General features: G+C 35.0%; 1 long non-coding RNA gene across 1 annotated transcript in view; it reads left to right on the top strand.

Annotated features, from left to right (window-relative positions):
* Positions 1-27,248, top strand: part of LOC144315142 (uncharacterized) — a 174,464-nt gene extending 147,216 nt beyond the window's left edge. The window contains exons 5-7 of the long non-coding RNA XR_013380918.1: positions 6,125-6,185; positions 23,670-23,745; positions 27,106-27,248. This is a non-coding gene — a long non-coding RNA (uncharacterized LOC144315142). The remainder of the gene's footprint in view (positions 1-6,124; positions 6,186-23,669; positions 23,746-27,105) is intronic.
* Positions 27,249-27,485: the final 237 nt, after the last annotated feature.

The following is a 27,485-nucleotide window of genomic DNA, read 5'->3' as shown; positions in this document are numbered from 1 at the left end:
TACAATGCTAGAGAACCAGAGTGATCTGGTTGCTTGCTCTGGCGTCCCCTGAAATCTGGGCCTGCCACAAGGATGACTCCATAGACATGAACATCATAGGTCATCTGGTCAGCGCATATATGGAGGTAAGCATGGAGGTGCTCTTGGAGAGCACTCAGAGAGCATCCTAGAAATCAGGACTAAGGACCATGTGGGTCCTTGTCCAGGCTTGGGGCACCCCACCTGGGTGGCGCTGCTGGCCTTGGATGACCCCAGGTACTGAGGGGTCCTTAAATGTGGGGCCCTGAGCAATGCTCCAGTTGCCAGGATCTAAGTGCAGTGCTATAGGAGCATTATAGGATTCCGGGTCTCAGTGATACACTGATTGTTTATATGTGATCATAAAGTTATCAGAGAATACTGTAAGGATACGTGTGCTATTCATTGTAATTCTTCAGAAAGAAAAAGTAAGAAAATTAATCTGAGTTTCATGTACATCAGCTATACATTTCCCTACCTTTGGAACTGAATTTTGTAAAGCCAACTCTAACTTCAGTTTTTGGATAGCAATTCTATATTTATGTCACACAGAAAAAACCTTTTACATTTTGTTTTGTTTACAATGACTAAATGTTGATTATGTAATGGAAATATATCCCTCTTGGTGCTTTCGTGGTGGCTTTACTAGAATTCCAAATATAAAGGGTCAAGAGAAATAATCCAACATGTGGCTATTTTGATAAACGAGTAGTTGTATAATTATGGTTGTGTATAAAAAACCTTCTTCCTTGCTAACAGAAGAACACACTGGGTGTTATCTTAATCTTATTCTTTCCTTAGACTTATTGATCTCCTAGATATCATACTCTCATATTTAAAAATTAAAAAGTGCTAAATCAGATTCCCAGAAGTAATAATTTCACAGTTAATCTGAATCCTCCTACAGCTCATCTAATCATTATTTGATCAAATCTAATTCTTACAGAGTTATTGTCTCATAGGAGTGAAAACACTAATGATCTCCCTTTCAAAGTGAACTCACTTATTAATGAATCACACCTGCTGGTATGAAGCATTCACTCATTGGCATCCATAGTATTTCTTCTTTGTGTGGGTTTTTTTTTTCCTAAAGTCATTTATAAATAATATGTTAAACTGGTTCACTGTGTAAGGGTGCTTAGAACAACGGCAAAAGGGAAATTACTTAAAGTCCAATGGGTAGTTATTAACACAAAATAGATCATAGATATTGGGAAAGCAATTTGCCAATCTACATCTAAATCCAAGCTCAATAATATAACAGGAATAAATGAAACTCACTAATCAGAGAAAGGTGCACATGAATTGGAAAAGGATTTAATAGGAGCTATTAGGCGATTCACATGCATTATCAAAATCACTTGCTCTAGTTTCAGCCTAAGTACACTTTACTTCAAAGAACAACTCAAATCAATAAATATTTATTAGTGCCTACCATGTTTGGACAAGGAGTAAGCTGAGTTAGGGATATCAGAATGGGTTAGTCATATCTAATTTATTTAAATGGAATTGATTGAATGGTTTACTTAATCACTGAAATGTCTGTCTAGACTTCAGACTATTAGGCTTTAAAAACAACTTAAGAAGGTATCCAATATTTGGTTCAACATGGGTATGATTAGACCAAAGGTTGCCATTTTTCTTAGTATTTCTTTTAAAAATTTGATAAACATGTAAAGACAGAAAAAGACTGTCATTCTAGAAAATATGATGTGGGTGATATTTTAAAGTAAAAAAGAAATGGGAACTAAAAGTCACTTAGGGTTTATGTTGTGTTCAAAATAATAAGGGATTATAGGAAACTAGATCTTTATATATATGAGGACGACATTCACTCCCAAAACCTCACTTTCTTATTTTTGTCCCTCTCAAAATGTGATAATTGAATGAGATTTCCTATTGAAGGGCAAACATGGTGTTGTATTATTAAGTGTCACACAAAGGGTATTAGGAAATATACAAGCACCTTAGGGAAGCCATGGAAACATGTGATTCAGTGTAGGGCACTAAATGATTAATCAGCTCAGCTGTGTTGTCTTTTAAATTATTGTCATCCACTTCTGTAAGTGCTCAAAGGGAGTACAATCCAAGTCTGGGACAGTTTATCACCCAGCAGGAGCTGAATAATAACATTTAGCAGAATTTCATTGTTGTTAAATTCCTATCACATCATTTAAATAAAGAGAGGGAAAAAAGGAAGCCTTGAAAGAATCAAATGGCACTTATAAGAAATTAACAATAGTGGTACCTGTATTTCACCAGGCTCTGAGCTAGGGAGGTGCTCTGAGGATATTGTTCTATGCAATCTCAACAACTGTCCAAAAGGGAGTTCATCCCTATTTCACTATAGAGAAATTGAAACTCAAAAAATTTAGGAATTTGTCCCAAAGCCTAGAGACAAAATATGAATTCTGGTCTACCTGATTGCCATGAAGCAAGAAAGAAATTTGGATTGAGGTGGCCCATAGTTATAATTTAGGAACCATGTCTAAAGTATTTTCATTGATTGGTTAATTGATTCCTTGATTCACTCATTCATTCATTCAACAAACTTACACTGAGTATTTTAGTTTGGAAAGTGGGTAGGGTCCTAAAATGTCAAAATACCCCTCTTGCCAAGGAGGTCAAAGTCTAGGGATTACATTTGATATCAGCGTTAACTCTCTCAGAATTCATATTCTATCAAAGCAGTATGTAGGTGGTGAGGCCCCTACTACAGAAATTATGTTCCTAACAAAAGACTTCCACCAACTGTGGAGTGGTGAGGTTGTGTCCTCACACCCAAGCAATAATCACTAAGTGTTTTTTGTGTATTCTACAAATGTTCTAGGTATATTGAAATACATAGATAATATATTTTAAAATAATAGACAAAATATTCTGCATTTTCTTAAATGTAATTGGGCAAAGAAATAGAGATTTTAATGGAGATATTAGGTATGTTGTTTTACCTTCCTTGCATTATCCATCATCCATTTGCTCAACTACTATTGCTTTCTGTAATGCTCATGTGCTATGGGTGAGCAGTGGCTCTGCCAAAGTTTCTGAAAAAAGGCTGGTGCATTTTAGGCTCCATAAAAGACCTTCTGCACTTGGACAGGTATTACCTGATTACAAAATTCCATCCTTGGAACTGTTTTAATCCTCCTAACTCTGTGCTCTGGGCAACCTCACTCAATCCAATCAATAGAAGTTGACATAGAGAGGAAACTATTTGTCATTTGGAATCTAGTTTCTGCTCTCAAGAAATGCACATTTTCCAAGTGTATATACAGAATTTGCATGCAACTTAGAATTTCATCAGTGTCTCAGAAGGGCAAAAATGAATTATCGATGAACAGAAGGATTTGGAAAAAGAAAAATATCAGTTTCAGACGGTTAGAAACTTGGACACTTCTGGGGTCAGAGGAAACTGAATTCTATCACTTCATTAATCTACTTATAAACAATAATATCGTTTGGAAGTGAGAGGGGATGGAAGGCAGATGCATCTTATAACACCCACCCTGGTCATAGATTTTTCCAACAAGAAGTAAGTGCCAATTATCAGCAGGTGCTAAGGTTTGGTGATTTGTAAGGGCTGTTGGCCATCATCATTCTCCTGGTCCAGCTAATTTGACACAGCTGTAGACCTATAGGTAGTGTCTTCTGATGGGCAGTACTGTCTTCATACATATTGTGATCTAGTGTCACTTCCAAAGGACTTGCTTTGTAAAGCACATTTCCCAGAGAGGGGAAGTGCTGCATTGAACTATACTCATTACAATCAGCCTTTTTTTTTTTTTAAGGTAGCAAACTTTGCAATAATACTATTTAGGGCTGGGGATGTCATCTTATTCTGCATCTATAAGCATAATATTTCTGCTTATTCTGCATCCAAGAGCAGAGGGAAACAACTGACCCATTCAGCAAGCAAACATAATGTAGAGGTAATTTTCCTTGTTAGACTTTAAAATGACTTAAGATGGGTAGCCCAGGTGGCTCAGTGATTTAGTGCTGCCTTCAGCCCAGGGCATGATCCTGGAGTCCCGGGATCGAGTCCCACATCAGGCTCCCTGCAATGGAGCCTGCTTCTCCCTCTGCCTGTGTCTCTGCCTCTCTCTCTCTCTGTCTCTCATTAATAAATGAATAAAATTCTTAAAAAAAATAAAATGACTCAAGATGTTAAAAAATGTAAAATAACATTGAGATCTGAAATGATCTTATGCTTACTGAGGGTAGGTGCTCATGGAACACTCAGAGATCCAAGGGGCCAGTGATCCTTGAATATAGAAAGTTTAATTGCAGGTCTGTGTGGCTTTGACGGGGTAGAGGGAAATGACCTATAACTTTTTTCAGACTCTCGGAGAGCCCATAGCTCCAGCAAGGCTCATACCTCTTGTTTATCTAGTCCAACTTCCTAGAACACTTGTGACTTAACCAGGACCTTGTCTGTCACCCACAGCCAAGTTTGAAGTGGTTTATTGAAGTCCATGTTAGTGCATTTTCTACTGCACCACTTTCCCTGGCTTCAACTAATCTTGGAAAATATGCCTTTTTCTTATCCAAACTTTTTGCTCTGTCTTTTGATAGGAAAGCTGAGAAAATGATTAGGTTTATGGAAGAAATCTTTTTTTCAAAGAAAATGAAGCAAAATTTCATAGTGATTTTCTCTGAATGGCCTTTTACGTTGCCTAAATAAATAGTAATTACTTGAGATTAGAAATTCTATTCTTTTCATCTGCCTCCCCATCCTATACTTTACCTCTCGTTCTGTTGATGTTAACCTGTGCTTATAAGTCAGGGCTAGAGCGAAGCATAGGGCATATCAAGGACTCCTAAGAAATCCAGAAGGCCTTGACATACATAATTTATGCCTATTCATACTTAGCCCCATGGAGCCCCCATTTATTTTCTTATGTATTTTTGTATTATTCATCTTTCAGAAAGTAGTAGCCAAGTTTAGTAGAACACTGACTAACTTACTTCCTCCTCAGTGACCCAGCCTTTAGCAAAATGAGATGAAAGAGTTCTGAATTTATTTGAAAGTAAAGCTGAAGTCTGTTCAAGAGAGAAGTCTTCTAAATTTCTTTATGTTGAAGTGGAAGAAAGAAAAGCATCTCATAGGATGTCTATGGTTATCTCAAACCTCTCAGAGAAAGTATTTGAAATACCACCATAATTACATATTTATGAAGCATACTGTGCATGTATTATGATCATTTTAATGGAAAAGAATTACCTGAATAGATTGAACTATAGTGCAGTGGGAACCTAGCAGGTATTTACACCATCTATAGTAATCTGAAGGAAGTGTGGAAACTTGGCAAGATGAGCAAGCAGTTGGTACTGTCAAGTAATTATGGAACACTTGAAAGCCCACAGGTAAGTACCTCTTCAGAGCTGGCAGGCATCAAAGGATCATTAATTATTCTCTTCACTGTTGTTTTTCTTCCACAAGTCATCTCAAATCTCATGGGGGAAACAGGGAGACAGGCTGGATACAGTGTTCTCAGTCAGCCAAGGAGTAAGAACAAAAGGGAAAGAATTTGGGCAGTCTTCAATACATCAGGGAACTCTGTGGTTATCTCCGATTCCAAAGTGCTTGGAAGGACTGAGGTTAAAATAGAACAGCAATTGTCTTGAGGGCGATGACAGCAACCAGAATCATCAGGGCCTCCTCTACTTGGCTCAGGAAAGAGGCGCCAGGTCTATTCATATATCTGAGAGAGGTATGCTTCTTGAGAGAAATTTCTCCAGGGAACCAAGCAAAGTTACAAAAAGAGAGTATGCATCTGCTATAGACATGTTTGTGAGAAGAACTTTGCACTATAGTTTCAACTTTAATTTGCCCAAGGATTTCACTTTTGATATAGTGAAGATGGGTATAGAATGAAGATGTATATGAATCTGGATCAACATCTATTTCTTCTTTTCTTTCTCCTCTCCTCTCCCCTTCTTTTCCTTTTCCTTTTCCTTTTCCTTTTCCTTTTCATTTTCCTTTTCCCTTTCCCTTTCTTCTTTCTCCTTTCCTTCCCTTCCCTTCCCTTCCCTTCCCTTTCCTTTCCTTCCCTTTCTTTTTCTTTTTTCATGATTTGCTTATTATTGAACAAATGCTATATTGAAGATACTGAAGACAAAGTGCCCATCCCTGAGGAGTTTACAAAATTAGCAACTTGGAGGTGAAGGTGAGTATTTGGGGAAACAAAATCCCTAGAATAGGCTGACTGTTGTTTTCAGGTATAGCATGGTTGAAGTTTTCACGTATAGCATGGTTGAAATGGGGCGCTATAGCAATGAATACATGGTATTACTTGGTATCTCACCACAGCTCCTGGAGCTTTGATGGAATTGCGTATAGATTAAGGGTAGGATATTGAGCAAGGTTTACTTCATCCAGTTCCAAAGTTTGCAGGTACTCTTTTGTTGTCTGAAGAAAGAGATAGGATTGTCAATATAACTTCAACTTTTATCACTTCATGATTACAAGAAAGGTTGACAAAGTTGGAAAGGTTTTATGTATTTTTTTCGACCTTTCACCTATAAAAATATCATTATACTTACAGTTTACAACCTGGTATTCAATCAGACTAAAGAAACAAGACCTATGGCAGTCTTATGTCTGTATTTTCTGCGTTTACTCATGTTTTTTTTTTCATAGTTTATAACGAATTAGTGATCTTCTAAATTATGTAGATATTTTGTGTATGATCCTTTCTTCCATGGAAGTGAGTTTGGGGGACACTAATTTTATAAGAAAGAGTTGAAGAATATCACAAAATAATGAAGATATATTGGAGCTAGAGTTAAGGTCTATCCTTAACCTTGAGTTAAAGTCCAAAACAAAGAAAGAGTAGTTGTTTATAGATCTGACCAAAGTCAGGACACCAGATACAGAGAGCATTCATGGGCTTCCAGGGAGAAACCATCCATGTAAGCTAGTTAATAGCCAGTAAAAGGTTGAGCTCAAACCTGGAGTCTAGACAGAAAGAATGTAGACAGTGAACATATTAATACTGTGGCAGTTAGGCTACCAGTTCTGGGCATGAAACAGATATTAATATTGACAACAAGATTTGTGCATTAAATTATTCTAAATGAACTTCTGTGATTAAACTGAATATCCCCCTATTCGTCTATTTGTGTTTACTTTGTATTCTTTAGGAATGTTTAAAACCACTGGAAGTAGGAGAAATAAGAAAAAAAAGAAATAATAATAGATATAATGAAAGAAAAATATTTCTAAATAAAAGAGACCTAAAATATACATGCAGAAATGCTCATATTATAGCTGGAAAGAATGGAAAAAGAGAATCATGCTTCAACACACACTATGATTTTTCCTTTTCAATTCTGAGGAAAATCAAATCTTGTAGTAAAAACATCTAGAAAAGTTCCTACAAGGGAACAAAAACCAGATCAGTTATATATTTCCCTGCAGTTTGAGATATCAAGGGAAAGTAGAACTCTAGAACCACAGGGCTAGGAGAGAAGGATTGTGCCACAAGAAATCGATACCCAGAAGTTTTAGGGATAGAGACAAAAGGCAGACATTCTTTCAGGAAATTTTCCAGGAAAATTACTCTAAAACACACTGTAGCCAAACGATAGAAGATCAAAGTAAAAATTCAGAGTCCTAGAAGGAATAATTTTGAAATGACACTTAAATCAGTTAGAAGTAAAATTAGGTTGAATACCAAAAGTAGTCCTTGTAAATGCTAAAAATTCCAGATTATAATAATAAAAGAAATAAGAGACTATTATAAGGGAATATAAATATTTCCTAAATACCTAGGTTTATATTGGCAGTATCAAAAGAATGTTTCATACTTGACTTGAGAACAACTACAACAAGAAATGCATACTTCTAAGGAACTTACAGTGTCCCACAGAAGTTCTAAAAAACCAACAGTATGTTCATTTCAAAATCCGTAGATAATAATGCAAATCTCTAAAAACAAACAGAAACTACAGTCCACGTAACAAAAGATAAAATATAAAGAAAACATGAAGGAATAATAAAACTTTAATCAAGAAAAAAAATTTCAGAGTTAAGATTAGGCACATCAGGCACTATAAGAATAAATAGCTTAAAATTCCATAATAAAAGACAAAGAATTAATAGAATAAGAAAATAAACTCTAACCATAGTTTCTTACAAGAGATAGAAATAATCCTAAATAACACAAATCATTAACAATATAAAAATAGACAAAGATTTATTAGTAAATATGAAAAGAGAAAACTAGCTTGTTGATTAATTGGTTTCAGTCTGGATAAAAATAATTACCTTCAAGAAGGGAACCGAGAATCTTTCCTGAATAAGGACAGCCTAATTCTTAGGTGTAAATATATTTGAAGCATAAGGAGCCTGTTTCCTTTGTAAGAAGCTTGAGATACTATTTATTGTCTGACTATACTTGTAAATAAAGATCTACTCTGTTGAGTGGTATGTTCACTCAAGGGATCCTAGTACTGCTGTGAGCTACTAAAAAATGTCAGTTTGTTCTCATTCTGGAGATTTGTATACTTGAAGCATATGCATTTTCAAGTTCTTACAAATACATAAGGATTTGCAGGCATATCTACAAATACATATTCTCAATTCACTGGACTAATGTAAAAAAAACCATTCATAATGAATTTCCCAACTTTATTTGTTGATTCACATTCATTTCCCAAAAAACCTACCCTCCCTAATCTAAATAGTCTAAAGGAACTTTGATAGTTTTCCAAGCAATTTCACTGTAGAGATACAAATAACATAATTTTTTTCTTCCTTCTGCCTATTTTTGCTCTTTAATAGGAATAAATGATTAAAACCAAAGCTATTATTAACACAGAGATACTGAAAACTCAGAGACAAGAAGAAGCATTAATTATCTTTCTAAAAGGGGTTTATGGGTTAGATAATACATCCAGGAATAGTTCGATTTTTAATTGGAATTATTGCTATCATTTTAGAACTGCAGGAGCCACAGTGTTGCTGAATCAGTGAATTTTAATTCTAAATTAACCAAGTAGGTGAGATGGACAGGTGCAGCTGACCATTAATTTCATCCTGAGGGAGAGTAAAGGACAAGGAGGCAGAGGGAGTAAAAAAAAGAATAAACAATAAAGAATTGCAGGACTTTTAGTCTCTAGAACAAAAAACTCCCTGCCCCACTTAATTTTCCAGACCAATAGAGGGTGTGCTAGGACTTTTGAAAGTAAATCCTTATGTCTTTTAAGAAATGTCTTCTCATGAGGATGAAATACTCTGTTTTATAAATGAAACTCTGTGACTGGTTTTGAGTAGTCTGTTTTAAATGTATGCAGGTGTATTACCTACATTTTGACAGTCAAAAAATGTGATTGAACCGGATCACTGATCCATTATTTTTTATGTTCACCAGCTATGAAAGAAGGAAGATTCAAGCATTTAATCCATCAGCCCCTGCCTCCATCCAATAACACATCTTAACACCTGGAATGCATCCTTCCATACTTTCCTCCACGTACAGGGTTTCCATTGTTGTTGTTCATTTTCTTTAAAAAAAAAAAAAAAAGGTATATTGCACACTTTTCTGGTTTTTTTTTTTTTTTTGCTTAAAAAATACTTCCCGGAAATTTCTCAAAGATGAATTACTATACCTTACCTTCATTCTTTTTAATAGCTGTATATTATTCCCTACAGATAAGTCAGCATTATTTAACAATTCTCTTTTGAATAGCTTCATATTCTTTAGGATTCTCTTTCTAGGAGATTCATTATCAAGAATGAGACTGCTGGTCAGAAAGTATGCCAATTATTAATTTTAAGAAATGCTGCTAGATTGATTTCCAGAAAGTGCAAGCACTTCATATTCCCACTACATTATTTTCTCACATTCTCACTTATATGTTCTCAGTCTTTTAAGTTTTGCCACTCGGATGGCTATAAAAAGATATCTAATCCCTTTAGTTTGTATTTTCCTATTTGTGACTGAGCTTCTCTATATTTTTGGCCATCAAGACTGCTTGTTTGTGAATTGTTTACAATATTCCATTGGTTTATTTCCTTGTCAACATAAGATGTAATGCTTATGTAAATTTAAATATTAGTCCTATGACTATTTGCTTTACCAATTTTTTTTCAAAATACATCATTTATTGACTTGGCTTTTGATATTTTGCTCTGTATCTATGTTATCTTTTATAATTTTCTGGATTTTACAACTAAGTAAGAATCTCTTCATACTTTCTTGTACAAATTTTACTATTTTATGTTTTGCATTAACACATTTATCTAGAAATTACATCTATGTGACTTCCAGTTTTATTTTCTTTTAGGTAGATGGCCAATTGTGCCATTTACTAAATAATTCTTTTTTACATAATTGAAATACCACCTATTTTCTTATATTAAACTTAATAAATATATGATATATGAATAATAGTATATACTTCTGGATTTTTCCAGATCAACTTTCTTATATATTTCTAATTTCACTGGACTATGATCAGACATAGAGACCTATGAAATATCAACTTTTGAGCAATTGTTATGATTTTCTCTCTGACCAGAGTACAGATTGTTCTGTAAATGTTCCATGAACAACCAAAAACTATACATGTTCTGTTAGATGTAAAGTTCTATGTTTCCTGATTATATTAATGAATTCTTCTATGTCCTTATTTTTTTATTTATATTACATATCTAATTCAGTGTACAATATTTATATAAAACATTTGACTAAATCAAAATTTTTTATTTATGACATTTGACTAATTATAACATTTAACCTTGCATTATACTACACTGCAATTGCATAAAGCCTACCTTGCATTTCTGATAGTACTCACTTTATATATTTAGGTGTGATGATACATGGTATGCATGCACTAAGGTCTGTGATATTTCCTTCATATATGACTTTGTATCCTTACAGTGTTCCTCTTTATCCTATATTATGCCTTTAATCTAAAGGATCACCTGGTGTGGTATTAACCATGCCTGCTCTGTTTTCTCTTTTTGTTTGTATTTGCTTGCCATGTTTTAATCCATTTTTATACTCAACCTTCCTTTATTACTTCATTTTAAGTAGTTTCAGGTAAATAGCATATAGCTGTGCTTTGATTCTGACCTACCTGGCGGACCTGTCCTTTCAGAAGTGAATTCAGTCAGTTCACATTTAATGTAATGGCCAAGATTCTTGCTGTAATATTCTTCCATTTACTTTCCTATTTGCCCTTAATTTTCCCTCTTTTTAACTTTCTTTGTTCTTGTCACTTTGCTTACATTTCAGTTTATTTCATTTTTCCTCTCGTAAATTAGGAAGTTCTTTGTTACATTCCTGTTTCATTAATGATTGCCTTTCTTTTCTTTCAATGACAAATTTTTCTACTACTATTTGAAAACTCTTTCACTCACTGGGATCTTCTATCTGCCACTATTCCCACCTATAACTCCTTAATTTTTATGAAATAGCTTAAGACTTTTAATTTTAAAACTATCAAGTTTATTGATGGAATTATGTATTATTTAATTTCTCTATGTCCTTATTTTTCATTCACTACCATGTACTATAATATCTTCCTTGTAGTAGGTCCCTTGTGCTCTAGGGGGCCTCATCATCAATCATTAAGACACATTTTAAATCCTCTAACGCGTCTTTATTTTTTTAAAAGATTCTATTTATTTATTCATGAGAGACACACAGAAAGAGAGGCAGAGACATAGGCAGAGGGATAAGCAGGCTCTCTGGACCCCGGATCACAACCTGAGCCAAAGGCAGACACTTAACCACTGAGCCACCCAGGTGCCCCTCCAATGCATCTTTAATCTGATGTTTAATATTAACTGCAGTCTTTCACAATCTCACCTCTCTCCCTTTGCATGCCATTCTGTTTTTCTTGTTTTGCTTTTCATCAGTTTGCTTTTTCATTTTGTGATTCATGAATTCAATTGAGACTGCCAAAAAATATCTAATGTTTTATTATCTGTAATACTTTTCATAGTTTTTCTGAGTATTTTAGAGACAAGGTGATTTAACTTTCCTTGTTCAGTGACATTTCCCCTTCAAGCCTTTTTAATGTTTTTCTTTTCTTTTCTTTTTCTTTTATTTCATTTTCTAACCAGGAGCCATCTCTCCAGAATCACCATTTGTTGACAGACTGAATGTCTGTATTTTCCTTGTCTACTTGAATCTCTGTCCAATTCTCTTCTTAAACCTACAGCTGAGAAGATAATCCATGGCTACATCATTTCTGTGATCCAGATAGCCTTTATCTTCTGTGGCCCTGCTAAGTCAAAAATAGCATCTTCCCCTTCCTCATCAGTATGTCTCTGATATTTGGGATCACTAAATGTAGGAAAAAGTGGGTTGACCATTCAGCAATGTCAATAGAAATCATTTAGTGTTCTTTATGTTCAGAATGTATAATGCTGTCATTGACTTCCTACTTCTTACCTTGGTGGTTTTCCAAAACTCGTACTTTCTGACAGGACTCAGTAAGAGAAGTTCCATTGGTAATGGCAAGGGGAAGGGCTGTGGGACGGTGGCTTCCACGTATTCTGAAAGGCAGCAGACTGTGGGGAGGGCCAGGATGCCTTCCTTACACATCCTCAGGCAGTGATAACATGAGTGGCCACTCAGTACAGCCTGAAGTGAGCCTCAATTTATATGTAATATGACAAGGCAATGATATGTTTTTAGCAGTAATTAAAAAAAATTTTTTTTTTAAATTTATGTATGATAGTCACACACAGAGAGAGAGAGAGAGAAAGAGAGGCAGAGACACAGGCAGAGGGAGAAGCAGGCTCCATACACCGGGAGCCCGACGTGGGATTCGATCCCGGGTCTCCAGGATCTTGGCCCTGGGCCAAAGGCAGGCGCCAAACCGCTGCGCCACCCAGGGATCCCTTAGCAGTAATTTTTATCTGTATTTTTTAAAACTCTCTCTTTACAAAAGCATTACTAACAAGTTAGGGAAGGCTACCTGGTGAATTGTGAGCCATAGACCATTCACCCTCCTAATTAGGCTCTGAAAACTTCTACTCTTTTGTACTTTTAAAACTATGAATTTCTTCTTGCACACTTAATATTTTCCTCTATTTTCTCTTGCTAAATAAAGAACTTTTACAAATCTTGTTTTTTTAAATGTTTATTTCATTTGTATGATAATTTACAGTTTATGTAGTTTATATTCATAAGTTATTTGGCTAAATGAAATGAAATGGACAGAGAACAATCTAAAAAATTTAGACATTATAATTATATTTACATTATGATTTTGTGGTCCATAAATTAATGTGGCTTATCTTAAATGGAAATTTTTCTATCTCACTAGTATGGCTATTTTATTCTCACATATTTTGTATTTCACACTAAGAAACCAAAGTAGTCAGTATTTCCACACAATGATACTTTTCAAGGAGGCTAGAGTTCCATGGGATTTCTTATACATTGTTGGTGGGAATGTAATTTGGGCATTACCTTCTGAGTTGAACACTCATTTTACCATGTCTCAGCAAATTCCATGTTAGGAGAAATCTCCATTGAAGAGAGAATTCTGCATTTTGCAAAGGAAACATGTACAAAAATATCCTCAGTACCATTTCTTTTTTTTTAAGATTTTACTTATTTATTCATGAGAGACACAGAGAGAGAAGCAGAGACATAGGTAGATGGAGAAGCAGGCTTCATACAAGGAGCCCAGTATGGGACTTGATCCTGGGATACTGGGATCATACCCTGAGATGAAGACAGATGCTCAACCTCTGAGCCACCCAGGCATCCCCTCAGTACCATTTCTAATAGTAAAAACTGAAAACAACTCAGATGTCCATTAATGAAAGAATGGATAAATAAACTGCATATTCACACAACAGAATATTATCAACAATATCAAAGTGAATGGATTATAGTAACAAGCAACAACGTAGAAAATCATAGCAATATAATATAGTAAAAAATGAGTCCTAAAAGATTATATGTAGCACGCTATCCTTTTAATAACCTCAAAAAGAACTAAAATAAACTAACAAATGCAGACACAACAAATAATTTTTAAAGGAAAACCAGGAAATTATGAACACAGAGTTTTGGATGATGACTATCTTGCATAGTAGAGCCAAGAAAGATGTGCTGATGGAGGAACCATGTAATTAGGTGTTAGTTATGCTCAGTATGGTAGCTTTTGTTTTGAGGTGGTTAATTAATAGGTGCTTGTTATATTATTCAAAAAACATTAATTGAGTAACTAATCAAAGCAAGGCATGTATGGATCAATGATGTCAGTGTCACAGCACAGAGATATAATTCATCTAATACTGTATATCTGAGGTTGAATGGGAAAAAATTGTTTAAATGAATGGTTTATAGTTAAAGCCTAAAAGATAAGTTGCTAATTGTGCTCTGCTGTGATTATTATATAGTACCATGTTTTTAGCTGAAACAGAAAACTCTCAGGGTGTATGGTCAGAGACTGGACAAGAACCTCTTGTTTAGAAATGATACTTCTGTCAGATGCAGAAATATTTTACTTTAAATAGCTGTGTTGAGATCTAATACAGAAATCATTTGCTTCATTATTTGTTTGCTTGAGTTCAGGAAGAGTTCATTTCAATTTGATTTTTCTTTCTCTGTCTAGATAAGAAGGTATTCTTGAGGCTCATAAAATATTGTTGAAAACTATAAATTCTGAATCTTTCAAGCCAGAGTTTGCTTGCTAGTTTCCTTTTTCTTTTTTCCTCTTTCTTCTTTTCTGTACAACTGTGGTAGGAACAATATTTTTCATGCAGTGTCATCTTTTACGCTTTAGTTAATTGCCCAAGTTTGTAGGAAATTATTTTGACAACAGTGGCCACTCACGTTATATTTCAGCCTTAACCAACTACCAGCCTCTGAATTCCCTCCTGGTACTTGGAGATTACAATACCTTTTTAGCAACTGGGTATTTTTGTTCACCTTTTTATTCAGTACTCAACACAGGGTGAATTCCTTGTGTGTTTATAGCAGAGTATAAATAAGGAGGCATTTCAATCAGAAGGCTTTTGTATTTCAAAGGCATGTTATATTCATTTATGTTGAGGAGTGGCACTCACACCACCAGGAGGACTTATTCTTTGTTGATAGTCATTTTGCTGGATTGAAAGCATTTCTATGTTATATTTTTAAATTATCCATATTCTTCATGTTTGTTTTCCTTGAAAATTTGATTCCCAAGGAAAGAGTGCCTCTTGGCAGTTATTTTATATGCTAACTATGTTCATCCCATTGGAAACTAGATTGTTTGTATTACAAAAAGAAGACATACATATGGTATTCAAGATCTTTCTTTGAATATGTTAATAGGGCTTTACTGATTATTAAAATACTGGAATTTTTCTAAACTGGTTGTTAAATATCCACTTGCCTGAGACTCTCAAATACCCCTCCATTGCTCCAGACTCTCTCCTAAGACCTGCCACCAAATGATCAGTGTATGGCAAATAGGAGTTAGTCTACTTCTATAACAATGTCTTCTATTACAATCACTATTAAAGCAATTGTGTCATATCTATTGTTAAATAATTTTTTACAATCCCCCCAAATACTAATAATGGCTTAAATCTTCATAGGAAAATGGAGGACTGCTCAAATTTTCAAGAAGCAAGAGCTAGTTAGTAAGGTTTCTTTAGGTTGATCATTATAATCTTGGCAATGGATGTAAATCCCTAAGGCTTATAAAATGCATTTTAGTAAATGTATTATAAATAATACCTACTCCATCTTCTACTTTATTAAGCAGATTAACACATTTACTTGTATGAATTGCCCAAGAAGTAGACATTGAGACAAGGACTCAAGATCAAGTCTTTTATTTGGAAAGTACAAGAAACACCAGCAAGGAAACAGGAAAAGTGAAACAGAGAGGGAAGCAGCCCATGAGGTATCCATGTTAACATAGTGTGAGACATGCTTAATCCCACAGGAAATCTCTGAGAATTGTTGAGATGTGTACTTCAGAATTACCCCACTCAAGGGCCAAGGAAGTTGAGGTATTTATACTCTCACACCATTGGTCACTGATTGAGGACTGCTCCTCAGAATGTTAATTGCTTGGTACTGCTGATCCGTGTGCCTCAGAACAGAGCAACCTATTGGAAAAGCCATCAGGCATGGAGAACCCAAATACTGGTGTGTAGAAATCCTTCTTTCTGAAGGGATAAGGACTGATGGATCCAGGCTGGGCACTGGCAGCAGCTGCTATAACTCCTTCATTATCATCAGAGTTAGGTTCCATGTTTTGCAGCTCTTGAATTGCTCTTTTAATCTCTCCTCGTGGAAGATCCATTTTGCTATGTTAAAGAACTATTTATTTTAGCCTTTTAGGGAGAGATGGAATTAAAAAGCTTCTTTTAGAAAAGGTCATGTTCCCTAAAATAAAAAGGCTTAGTAAATTTGAAATCTTTGAGGATTTAACTTGCCTTCCAATTTCAAGATTACCTCCTATGTTCATGCAAGGCTGTATTTATTTCCATCTGTGCAGCCATCAGTGTGTTCAGTGGGTAATGGTCTACCTTTATCCTTCCAAATATTTAAAGAATAGTGGGGTAAGGTTTTGTATTCCACACGTAGATGTTGCTATGCAGAATGGAAATTAAAATGATAGTTCAGGCAGCTTAACTGTTCAGTGCCATCATAAGAAGCCGCTCTGTTTTAGCTGATGATAACATACTTAAAAAAAAAATAAAATGTGGAGTGCCTGGGTAGCAGAGTCAGTGAAGTGTCAGACTCTTGGTTTTGGTTCAAGTCATGATCTTGAGGTCCTGAGGTGGAGCCCCACATGGGGCCCCAATGGGCTCCACATCAGTGCAGAGTCTGCTCTTAACTAACTTTCTCTCACTCTGCTCCTACCCTGCATGTGTTCTCTCTCTCTAAAATAAATAAATCTTTTAAAAAAGAAATAAAATAAAATAAAATAAACCAAAATGTGCTTAATAATATACCCAAAGTTTTACAATCTTTTCAGGAAATCTGGATGATTCAAAAACATATATAGAAAAAAATAAAAATCAATTTTACTCTCCAGCAATAACCATTATCATCAGTTGTCATATTTATTTACATTATTTTTATGCCCATTTTTACATCATTAAAGTAATACATATAAGCACATTTCTCATTCTAAAGTAAAATGCAAAAAAAAAAAAAAAAGTAAATTCCCTAGATTAGTAGTTCTTAAATTTTAGTGTGCCTCAGAATCACCTACAGGCTTTGATAAAACACAGATTACTGGGCTTTATTATCTCTGAGCCTTTTAGTTGGGTAGGTCTAGGAGGGAATCTGAATATTTTCAAATTACAGGATCTAGCAAATTCCCATGTGATGTTGATGCTGTCGCTCTGAGGACAAATAGAACCTAGGTTTTTAAACTTTTTACACATTGGAGTGAGAGTAATTTTCTCTTTGATTAGAGCATGGATATATATGTTTATTTTGTAAAAGTTCATCCAGGATATGAATTTATTTTAAAGATTTTATTTATTTGAGAGACAGAGAAAAAACACAGAGGGAGAAGAAGAGGGAGAAGCAGGTTCCCCACTGAGCAGAGAGCCTGACATGGGGCTTGATCCCAGGACCCTGAAGATCATGCCCCAAGCTGAAGGCAGACAGTCAATCGACTAAGCCACCTAGGTGCCCCAAGCTCTATGAATTTTTATATGAATTTTATACATTAATAAAATTTTAAAGAAAATTTCAAAAACATGCTTATAATGACTTAGTAATATTATCTCTATGCACATAATATAGTTTACTCAACCATGACCTTAATTTCATGTTTCTAATGAGTAGTAGGGTATTCTATTATTAAAATCCTAATATTAATGTATTAAGATTTTAGAAAATTTCAAATTGTTTTATAGCAATGCAAGTACAAGTTAAAAATGGATATAAATATTTTAGGACCTTTGGTACATATTGCCATAATGCCTTCCCAAAATTATAATAATTCATACTTCAAACAGCAGTTATACAATTTCTTGTTTTATTTGCTGAATGGGTGATTGTGTTCTTTGGCTAAAGATAGTGTGACATGTTTCTCTATTGTTTAGGTAGATTTTTAATATTCAAAGCATAAGTAAAGTGAGTGAACGACCTATATGGTTTTCTTGTGCCATGCTTTCAGAACTATGGGCAATAGTATTCTTTGAGAGCTCTAAATTCTTTGAAAATATCTACATAGCTTTGTCCAGGGTAAAAGGCTAGAGATTAACTATCTTGTTTTATAATTTAAATATTAATATTTAATATTTTAAAAGCTAATACTGTAATTTGAATAAGCCCAGTAATTTTTATGTTCTCCAGAGTACTCCTTCAACTATTATACTCTGGTCAGAAAAAAGTGAGAGGTTCTCATTAATTTACTTCCTCGCTGAAAAGTAAAAGCTGTGACAATCAGGATTGCTATTTAAAAGGCAGTAGTGTAGAGGAAAAGAATTATCATAGCTCCACTAAATATATTTAAAAATATGGTCCTTAAGTTCAGCTCTCATTGAATTACAAATTTTTAAAACATTCTTAATTGAAAAATAGGCATTACAAATAATCAGATTTTGTGTTTATTTCTAAATGTGTAGTCAACACAATGCATTAAACAGAAGTGTTTCAAAGTAGCCTTTCATATACATAAATAATAAGTAAGCAAACATATGATTTTCCTTAGATTCTTGAACCCAAATATTAATATAGACTGAAAGATATTTTCAGTACAAATAATTTTTCTGACTCAGAGAGAATTACAAATAAGGCAATCAAATATTGCTATGTCATTCTTCTTCTTCTTCTTCTTCTTTTTTTTTTGTATCCAGTAAAAATCCTTACAACTCTGACAAGTAGTCAGCTCTCTCTGAGAGTTAATGGAATAATTTCCAATATTGATCACTATTACCTGTTTCTCGTAGTTACAGATTCCGGGTAGCACTGTTACATGTGTTTGGGTAAGAAGGAACACAGTAAGTGTAATATGAAGGTGGAACATTTAAGAAACTGACACATGGTACTCAGTAAATACTTGATATATGACTACATTCAAACTAAAGCTGAATATTCTTTAGCTGGAGCATGTTTCTGGGATAGAAGCACAAAGTTCTGATGATGGATTGCAGTTGCTCATTGTATGCCAACACGTCGAATACCAACGCCTGTTATCCTTTCTAAGTGTTTGGGAGATGAATAATAGAGGTAAAATTTGAAGATAAGAGAAAAAAAAAACACAACATGCTATGTTCCCCAATTACTACCTGCTTCTTGCTTCTTTTTTAATCTGGATGTTTGCCCTAACTGTTCCACAATCTGAATTTAATTATTAATAAAAATAGAAAACATTTTGCATAGTAGTGTATATATTTTAGGACCCTGTGTTTTCCTCTCAGTCTTTCTCTTTCCTTTTTATTCTTTTCATATTTATAATTTGTAACTAAAATTTGGCTGGATATATCATATAGCTGCTATAAACATTTGATATAATGATCTACAAAAATGAAAAGATAGTGAAACCTGTGCGAGAAATCTTCCATGGGTCTTCACTCCTTTTGCTCTCCAGTGACTAGCTTTATTAGGAGTTGGAGATGTTTGGTTTAAATTTTACCATCTTAGAAAGTTTTTAAGAGAGAAAAAAGGCAGTCATTTACAATAGTATATTATGACACACAATATAATAACAAGGTAGCATGAGGTATGCAGCAACAGGATGATGTAGTAAAGAACTACCTTCTCTCTCTCTTTCTCTGTGTGTATATAAATATAAATATATTTATATTTATATACACACATATATGTATATTATTTATATATAGATATATCTATATATAGATGGATAGATATGTATATTTATAGATAAATATCTATATATAGATAGATTTGGTAGATATATACCACAGTTCATCTAAAAGCACTGAGCACTTTGCAGCCAATTACTGGTCTTAAATGTCAGCGAGAGGATGTGTTAATTTTTAAGCAAAACCAAAATGACTTTCCTATCTGAGCAGCCAGTGAAATTCTGCATCTAAGGGATTTTCTCCCGCAAATGCCAAACTGGATATATTTGCATATGTTCTTTCTGATTTATGAAGAAGTTAGAAATTGCACATGAATTTAAAACAATTCAAGGAATTGCATTTACAAGCTAGGTATTTATATCTGTGTATGATTATTTTAATTTTTGCTGTTAGTTGATTTTTAAAAATAATAAAAACTGATTTCTGTTTTTTTTTTTCTTGTCTGTTACCTAAATAAGTTACACTTATTTATTTTATTTTATTTATTTATTCATGACAGACAGAGAGAGAGAGAGAGAGGCAGAGACAGAGGCAGAGGCAGAGGGAGAAGCAGGCTCCATGCAGGGAGCCTGACGTGGGACTCGATCTCAGGTGTCCAGGATCAGGCCTTGGGCTGAAGGTGGTGCTAAACTGCTGAGCCACCGGGGCTGCCCAGTAAGTTACACTTTTAATGCTATAGCTTGATACTCAATTTACAGACTTAATATAAAGTATAATGACTATTCCTAGACCAAAAATGTAAACAGAAATGAAATTTGGTACATCAGGGAAAGACATATTATGTTTAAAAGCAAATAAATCAATTCAGTTTTATTATGTCATTTGTAACACTTAAGTTATTGGGAACTTCTCATTAAACCGACTATAGAGAGCAAGTAGTCATACTTTTCCTTTTTTGATTAATTAGTTGGTTAACTAGCAGCTAAAATTCATAAGCAACAATGATCTCAACCCCTCTTCGCTATAGGAAACCATTTGTCATTAAGTTAACTCCTTTCATATTATATTCAGAGAACCCTAAACTTCTTTTTTTTGAGAACTTTAAACTTCTGATTCATCATGTGCCTTTACGTAATCAGAAAATTCACCACATACTTCATAGAAGCTTCTGAATAAAATTTAGATTCAAAGTGACAACATTCCCATATGAGGACTATATGCCTAGTAATAAGGTTATTCTGGCACTGGCACATCTCAGAGATTATTTGTATGAAATTATAGTAAAGTAAAAATAACAAATAGGTAATAAACACTATGATAATTATGCGGAATTGCTTAATAGCCTATTACTATTACTGCCCAAGTTTTAAGCACTGATCTTTTCCTGCCCAGCCACCTAGGACCACCCCATGAAGTGCCACCTAGGACGAATACATAATATCTTTTAAAAATTACATATATATAAATGCCTAATTAAATGGGTAGTTTTGCTGATGAGCAATCAAAGAAAAGAAGAAGAGGAGCAGCCATTAAAATAAAAAAAGACTACAATAATTAGGAGAGGGGGTGAAAAAGGTAAAATGAGAAGGCATTTCTTTCATACTGAATGCCTCTGATTTCTCTTGAAAAGGCAGAGGTACATGAAGAGTTTTCCCCACATACACAGTCTTTCACAGTTAGAAAAGAATTTCCTTGAATTTGGAATTTATATTTTGACTGAGTGTGTGTGTGACAAAATCCATCCAGAAATTATTTATTGACTGTTGTATGTGAAGACACTGTAAAGGAATAAAAAGCAAAGATAATCTACCCAGTAACCCCCTTTAATATTTTCCTGTAATTATCATACCATAGTGGAAACTGCACTATTTCACTTCAGCTTGAAATGAGCTTTTAAACTGACACAGATTGTTTCTATTTGTTCTTCTTAATTTCCATTACTAATAGGTTAGTTAGTGAATATATAATGAACTGTTGGATGCAGGAGCACAATAAATCCTCATATAACACACCGGTATATACCAAGCATTGTTGTTTGTTTTTGTATTTGAGAGAGAGGGTGGGGGAGAGAGAGAGTTTTTTGTTTGTTTGTTTGTTTGTTTGTTTGGTTTGTTGTTGTTGTTATTGTTTTTTGAGAGAGAGTCTTAAGCAGGCTCTACACTCAGCTCAGAACCCCACGCAGGGCTGGATTTCATGACCCCGAGATCATGACCTAAGCTGAAATCAAGAGTCAGATGCTTAACCAACTGAACCACCCAGGTGTCCCTATACCAAGTGTTGTAGTGGAGGCTATGAAGATGAAAACAAATAAATGTTGAGACCTTTTATCTAAATGGTATTAATGTATAGTTAGAGGTTTTAAGGACTTAGTGCTAAAACAAAACCAACCAACCAACCAACCAAAGAAACAAAACAAGAAGTAATAGGTCTGAAAGGGAACACATTTTCTAAAGTGTGGCTTCATTGGTATTGAAATATTCGATGACTAACACAGATCTTACCTTCTTTACATCAAGGGATGGTTTATTCAAATCAATAAACCCACACATTTACAGAAATGATTTGCACAGCAACTATGAAAGACAGCTCCTTAAACGCCGTCTATTGTGGTGATTGCAACTGGTCCATTAAGAACCTCCGGGTGTGCACATCAGTCACTTCCAAAGTGTTGCTGTTAAAAAGGAGTCACGAGCTAATGCCTCCTGAGATGGAGTGTGCTTGACCTTGTCTGAGCTTAGGCATTCGCTCAGAGGGAAACATGCTGCATTTAGGTAAACTACAGGTGAGGTCTACGTTATGATCAGAAAACCTGTTTACAAAAGAGGCCATTTTTCTGAGGCCAGATATTTTTATGTGCTTATTTTCGAATAAGGTGGGGAATCTGTTACTTTTTCTCTTGTGTGGTTTAGCTGACATCTCTAGTGATGCACTGAGAACTTTATGGATTTTCACAACGATAACATTTTGTGTTTCCTATGTCAGGATTTCAAAGCATTTTATTAAGAACATGAGTGCGCTCACTGGCTGAAAATGAGGAGTAGGTTGGTCATAAATTGGGGATGGGAGTGGCGGGAGGGGATTCTGCTCACTGGTTTACACTGCTCTCATTCAGTTTTATGGCCCCCTGTGCCTGACATATGGCAGCATAATGGTGTCAGGGACTCTACTCTCATTGTCCTCTTCCTCGAGACAGTGTGGCCTCCTTACAGTGTTTATGAAGTAGGGTGAGTCTCTGGGGAGGCAAGTTCTTTGTTTAGTTACGGAGCCAGGGGGATTGTCCTTCCTCTTTATCATTATCTTTAGATACATTGTTGAAAGGGCTGAACACCTTCATGACTGGGCATTCTTTCTTTCACGAACACACATGTCACCAGGCAGAGCCTGTTGGCAGGCATTGGACATTCCGGGACCGGCATCTCCTCTCTCTACACGAAGTCTCTTACAGATGACATGACATCAGATTTTCTGCCTTATGTTAGAACTTTGAAGGCTGGAGGTGTGAAATCTGGCTTCCCCTGAGGCTCTCATGTGAGTCTGAGTGTTGGTTTCACAAGCCATCTATGAAAAGAGTGTATGAACAGACTGTACAGATGCTGCGTCTAGTTCATTGTGCCAAAGAAATTGAGGGTACTTCTGCCACCAGGTTTTCTATTTTAAGACAGCTTATATGTTTCTGCTAGTTTAATTTTTTTACAAGATATTTTGTTGTTGTTGTTGTCGATAAATGACGTAAACCTGTGGTCAGTAAAATGAAACACGGTTCACATGTTCTTTTCTAGCCAGACATCTCAGATTTGCGAAAGGAGTGAAATCCTCCAGCGAAGTCCTGTTTTCACATGGTAAAACACCATTTGAATTTTGAAAATAAATAGGATTAATATCTTCGTCTTTAAAGGATCTTTATTCAAATGCAAGTGACTCATGTCTCTTCTCTCTTCTCCCCCAGCTCCCTTTCCGAGGGATCACCTGCTTGTGAGCCACTGACTCCTGGGCCACACTGCTTGAGATGCCTGTGCGCCACGGTGAGACTAATATCAGGGTACATCTCTGGACCCCACACCTATCATTCTAGGACCCAAGCCTCATCTGTTTCCCCTTCTCCTTTTGGGCATTTTTGGTGTCATAAGATCCCTGATGAGCTAGCCCTCAACTTGTATGTAATGCTCAACATTTTCCTCCCTTCCTGAGATTTCTCTGCCACACATGTGGGATGGTCCTACCTACTGCTCTGGCCCTGGGTCCCTTTTTTGCCTCAGTTGGTTCCAACTGTCACCCCAAATAGAAGGCTCTGGTCATGATCTGATAGAGGTAGGCAGTCAGGCCATTCTAACCCAACATCTTATTTTAGTGAATGGCTCTTTAGATTTTTATTTTTTATTTTTATTTTGTTAGTAGTACTTTATCATCACAGAGTTCAGACATTAGTCCAGGATAAAACAGGAAGTTCTCATAAGAATCACTCTTTCTGGGGCACCTGGGTGGCTCAGTGGTTGAGCATCTGCCTTTGTGATCCTGGAGTCCTGGGATCAAGTTCCGCATCGGAGTCTCTGTTGCGAGCCTGCTTCTCCCTCTGCCTGTGTCTCTCTCTCTCTCTCTGTGTCTTTCATGAATGGGCAAATAAAAGCTTAAAAAAAAATCACTATTTACTTTGGAGACAAGCCCACACTGCCCTAGACCAAACTTATTCCTTTGGGCTGAGCTCTTTCCCAGGAGAGACCTGGCCTTCCAAACATATCTTGAACATGCCAGAGTAGAGTAAACATAGGTTCCTTGTCAGTGGCATCCCTGATCCCTTAGCATTACTCCTTCATTGATGGGTTAAAGATAGTAAATACATTAAATTTTGAAAAATCTTTATCAATAATAATAATGGTTATTACTATTGATAAATCCTTAAGCTTTTTTTTTTCACTCTCCTGAATGCTGATCCAGTACTCATGGTTCAAAATATGCATCTTGTGGTATTATTTGTAAACATGCTACTTCTTTACTCAAATGGCCAAGCTGCATGAATACCTTGTCATTGCAAGGTAGGGAGGCAATAGGTCATGAGAAAAAATACTTTTGCAAAAACTTGGACACTGCATGTCTAAATTCTCTGGAACTCTGACACAATGGGAAAAAGTTCTATATTGCATATATGACATTTGCTAAAAGATTAAATCTTAAAAGTCCTCATCACAAGAAAAAAGAGTTTTGTTACTATGTATCATGACAGATGTTAACTACACTTCTTCTGGGGATGATTTTGCAATTATAAAAATATCAAATGTTGTATACCTGAAACTGACATGTTATATGTCAATTACACCCCAATGCAATTTTTTAAAAAGTTCTGGACATTTAGGGATTCAGATAGAATTAAAGAAAAATCAATTAAATCTTAGAGTAATATCAGCTATATATTAACTTGAGAGGAATAATAAATAGGTTATTAATGCAGAAGAGACCTATACTAGGTGACCTTATTTGTCTATTTATACAACGATGTTTTAAAATATAAAAAGAATAATGTAAAAAATATAGACATTCATATATAACATATGGTATAGGATGTATTTTTGTATGTATATACAATATATAAAACATAAATATATAATACAATTATAATAATATAGTATATAATATAATATAATAATTTGGTACATAATATATAATATAACAACATAGTATATAATAATATAATATATAATATATATTAAGAATATAATATATTTTAAGATAAACAGAGGGCAAAATTCAGAAGGAAAACATAATAATCCCAGAGTTATAGGAAATCAGTCTAAGACATTGGTTGTAAGGAAGAAACTAATATTCTCTTATTTAGCAAATAGTTCTGTAGACAAAGCCCCTAGTTAAAAGGAAACCCTGAATGTAAATTTTTCAGCAGAGACTACTCACTCACCACATCTGTTCTTGTCTTCTTCCAGAATGATAAAACCCCTGATTTTTAGCTAGGTGCATGGCCTCCTGAAATAGCTATATTTACCAGACTTACTTAAAGCTAGTTATAGCCCTAGAAATATAAACAGAAATATCTTACATGATTTCCAGAAAGTAACATTTTAAAAAAGAGAGTGACTGGGGAACCTGGATGGTGTAGTCAGTTAAGTGTCTGCCTTCAACCCAGGTCATGATCCTAGGGTCCTGGGATCAAGCCCCGCATCAGGCTCCCTGCTCAGTGGGGAGCCTGCTTCTCCCTCTCCCTCTGCCCCCACTGCTCATGCTCTCTCTTTCACTCTCTTTTTATCTCAAATAAATAAAATCTTTTAAGAAATTTTTAAAAGAGTGATTAATATCCAGAATATATAAAGAACTTCCAAAAACTAATGACAACAGAAAATAAACAACCTGATTTAAAAAACTAGGCAAAAGACTAAAATAAACATCTACCCAAAGAAGATACATAAATGGCCAATAAGCACATGAAAAGATGTTTAACATCACTGATCATTAGGGAAATGCAATTTAAGACCACAATAACATACCAGAACATACCTATTAGAATGGCTATTATTAAAAAATAAAGAAAACAGAAAATAACAAGTGTTAGCAAAGATGTGAAAATATCGGAAATCTTGTGCATCACTGATGGGAATGTAAAATGGTACAGCCACCATGAAAAAACATGTGCCAATTTTTCAAAAAATTAGATATAGAATTATCATATGACCTAACAATTCCAATTCTACTTCTAGATACTATATAATAATATGTATATTCTCAAATATATATAATACTATAACATATAACATACATAACGATATATGTAATAATTATATATTGCCCAAGAAATTGAAAACAGGGACTCAAAAACATATTTTTTTACACATGTTTATAGCAGCATTACTCATAGTAACCAAAAGATTGAAGCAACCCAACTGTTCTTTGATAAATGAATGGATAAACAAATTGTGACATGTACATAAAAATGGAATATTATTCAGCTTTAAAGGAGAAGGAAATTCTAACACATTCTACAACATGGATGAACCTTGAAAACATTATGCCAAGTGAAAGAAGCCAGTCACCAAAGGACAGATATTGTGTGACTTCACTTACACGAGTTACCTAAAGTAGTCCAATTAATAGAGACAGAATGTAGAATAGAGGTTACCAAGGGCTGAGGGGAGAAGGGAGAGTGGAGAGTCATTGGCTAAGGAATGGGTAGAAACGTTTGGGAACACGAAAAAGTTATGTTAATGGCTGGTGGTGATGGTTACAGAACAGTGTGAATATACTTAATGCCACTGAACTGTATACATAAAATGGTTAGAATGGTAAATTTTGTTACATATATTTTATCAATCAAACACATCAAAAAAATGTAAAAGGAAGGGCATGTGATTCTGTTCCTTTCTCTTTCTTTGGCTGGAATGCAGACTTGGTGGTGTAAGTTGAGCGGTCATCTGGAATGGTAAGTATGTGTTGAAGATGGTGGAGCAGCAGGACATGAGGAGTCTGGGTTTCTGATCATCACAGAGTTGCCATTCCAGTACCAGGCAACTCACTTTGAGATTCTATTTGAATGAGAAATAAACTCTATTTTGTTTGAGCTACTAGTATTTTTCTATCACTCTTTGCTGAATTTAATCCTATTTTTTAAAGATTTATTATTTATTTATTTGTTTGTTTGTTTAGTTATTTATTTTTATTTGAGAGAGTGGGAGAGAGGGAGAGCATGCTGGGGAAAAAGGGCAGAGGAAGAAGGAGACAGAATTCTCAAGCCCACTCCTCACTGAGCATGGAGCCCATCGCAAGG

Source organism: Canis aureus, chromosome 6 (assembly GCF_053574225.1).
Source record: "Canis aureus isolate CA01 chromosome 6, VMU_Caureus_v.1.0, whole genome shotgun sequence".
Taxonomy (NCBI): Eukaryota; Metazoa; Chordata; class Mammalia; order Carnivora; family Canidae; genus Canis; species Canis aureus.
The sequence above is the reverse complement of the archived record's forward strand: the minus strand, read 5'-3'. Positions and strand labels throughout refer to the sequence as shown.